This window comes from Engraulis encrasicolus, chromosome 4 (genome assembly GCF_034702125.1).
Source record: "Engraulis encrasicolus isolate BLACKSEA-1 chromosome 4, IST_EnEncr_1.0, whole genome shotgun sequence".
NCBI lineage: Eukaryota > Metazoa > Chordata > Actinopteri > Clupeiformes > Engraulidae > Engraulis > Engraulis encrasicolus.
Window position 1 is genome coordinate 14,650,723 of NC_085860.1, and position 2,500 is coordinate 14,653,222.

General features: G+C 39.7%; 1 protein-coding gene across 1 annotated transcript in view; it reads right to left on the reverse strand.

Annotated features, from left to right (window-relative positions):
* The window catches only part of reln (reelin), a 232,615-nt gene that overhangs the window by 137,683 nt on the left and 92,432 nt on the right, over positions 1–2,500 (reverse strand). The window lies entirely within an intron of this gene.

A 2,500-nucleotide genomic window follows, 5' to 3' on the forward strand; every position in this document is an offset into this window, starting at 1 on the left:
TCCTGTGGTGTGATAATTTTTTTGGTTAATTCTGTGGATAATTATCTATTGTTGAAGCTCCAGCGGTACATAAATTGTGAATTTAGACCCTTAAGAAGCCAATGGCAAGGGTGGATTTTAGATTTTTCTCTCAGAGTTCTTCAGTCAATCAATTATGTTTTGCTACCACAAGATGTATTAGTTTTGTAGTCCTTTGGTGTGACAGCCATAAAATACATTTTGACAATAGTGTATATTTTTCATATTTTTTTCTTATGTAGATGTATGAAAATGCATCTTACTAAAGGTGAAATTGTATTTCAGTTGGCAACAACATGGCTTTTAATTAACTCAAAAGCTCAAAAGTCCTATGGTGTGATGGTAAAAGTCCTATGGTGTGATGGTAAAAGTCCTATGGTGTGACACTTTGGAGTATCACACCAAAGGACAAACAGGTCACACCAAGGGACTAGATATTTGAGAAATAGCTTTTAAAACAGCTGGTAGTAAATATTTGTTTTGTTTTGTTGTTTGACTAGATAAATATTGTGTATTCAAATTACTTATTCCTTTATTGGCCTTTGGAATTTATACTTTGATGCATTGTTGATGAATATTTGCTGTTGATTTTAGATACTCTCAAATGATATAAAATGTCATTAATGGTGCTTTGAAACCATAAAATATAACGGTAACAGTGAATGAAAGATCAGTGAGAGAGTATATAGAGGAGTATAGATGAATAAAGTATGCTGTGGAGAGCTCAATATACAGCATAAATGTGCTGTCCAGCTTGAGATACCAAACAGGCACTGGCGACTACACACTACAGGTTCAATGGTGTGACAGTCATAGCATACCTACAAAAGTGTGATGGTCATGCCAAGGTCACCCTTCAGTATGAGTCTTATGAGCTCTGCAGGTTACATTCAATGACCGCATGGCTGTCATTAAGAGTTACGATAGGCTGATAATCGACGATTCAAAGACTTATAAGTGTAAAGTGTAGTCCATATTGGGACTACAACATTATATTGTGATCAAAAGACAAAATAATCATGTTGATATATTTGTTTCTGGCTCAGTTTTGCATTTCTGTCCTTTAGCGTGACATGAATGTCCTACGGTGTGACATGTTTTAAACGCTCAAATATTTGTTTGAGCTAAACAATATGTTTGATAAACACTGAATATTGCATTAGGGAAGAACAAATTATCGTCCCTGAAAAGTTAGTATAAATTCGGACAATTTTGAACATTTAAAAGAAATATATCCCTGTTTTTCCTCGAGGGTTTCTAATAATCTCACTTCTAATGGGAAAAAAAATACTTAAATGGTAATTTCTCATTAAATTAAGACTTTAAAAAATTGCAATAAATATGACGAGTGTAACAATGTTCATAAAACTCCATCAAGCCATTTCTACATTACTTAATATATTTATTTCTTAACGTCACACCAAAGGACATATTTTCAGCAAATTGCTTTATCAACGTAAATAAATAATCAATGAATAGACCAACATTGTGACCACTTGGATTTTTTGAAAGATTAATTGCTGCACTACGTAGACATATACTTTTTTCCCTCATAAACAATGTTTTGTGAAAAAAATGTTTTTTGCTGCCTATCCGTCATCTACCCATGTACACAATGGTCATTTGACAGATCTCTTCCCATTTCCCATGGAGATGAGCCACTGAGTGCATCTAGCCCCAGTGCAGGGCTGGCTTGGGACCACAAACCGGCCCGGGCATTTTTGGCATAGACCAGCCCCTCACCCCCACCCCCTACTATAGTTATGATGGGCTGAGTCCATTGTATATCACAGTAAGGATGTGCCAATGGGTTGCCCCATCTCAATAGGTCTCTAAAGGAAAATTTGAAAACACAAAACAAAAAACAAAGCACAAACAGAAGCATGCCATCACCCCCGGAATGCCCTGTATGCCAGAGGACCAGTCCAGCCGTGCCCCAGTGAGCTCCAGCGCCACTGGTGCCCTTCACTCAACCCCCTGCCGTACATCTGTGACCTCGATATCGGTCATATTTTTGGGGCAGAGGAAGGACACCAACCAACTGACCGGACTCCCTCCCTCCCCCACCAAGTTCACCTCCACTTCCAATCTCCACCTCCCCCTTTCACCTCCATGACAGAGCTGAACCTCCCCTCCCCTGCCCTCCCCTATGCCCCGGGCTCAGCACCTCCCTTCAGGGAGAGGAGGCAACCGTGTCCTTCCTGTCCCCAACAATGACATCCCTGCAGGTCACGCTGGACTGGGAACAAATAATGGCCCGAGCATTTCTGGCAAAGATACATATCCGTTTCTTCTACAACATTATGGTTGTCTCAGTCCATGCTCTGTCTACGTACATTAAAGACGGAACAATGTGCTGCCCCATCTAAATGGTTGGCTGGTTTCTAAGGGGAAAAAAACCCATCACCAACAAAAATGACAACAACAGCAAAACAGCATCAAAACAAAGTCAAAACAGCAGCGTCGACCTCTGAAGACTGAC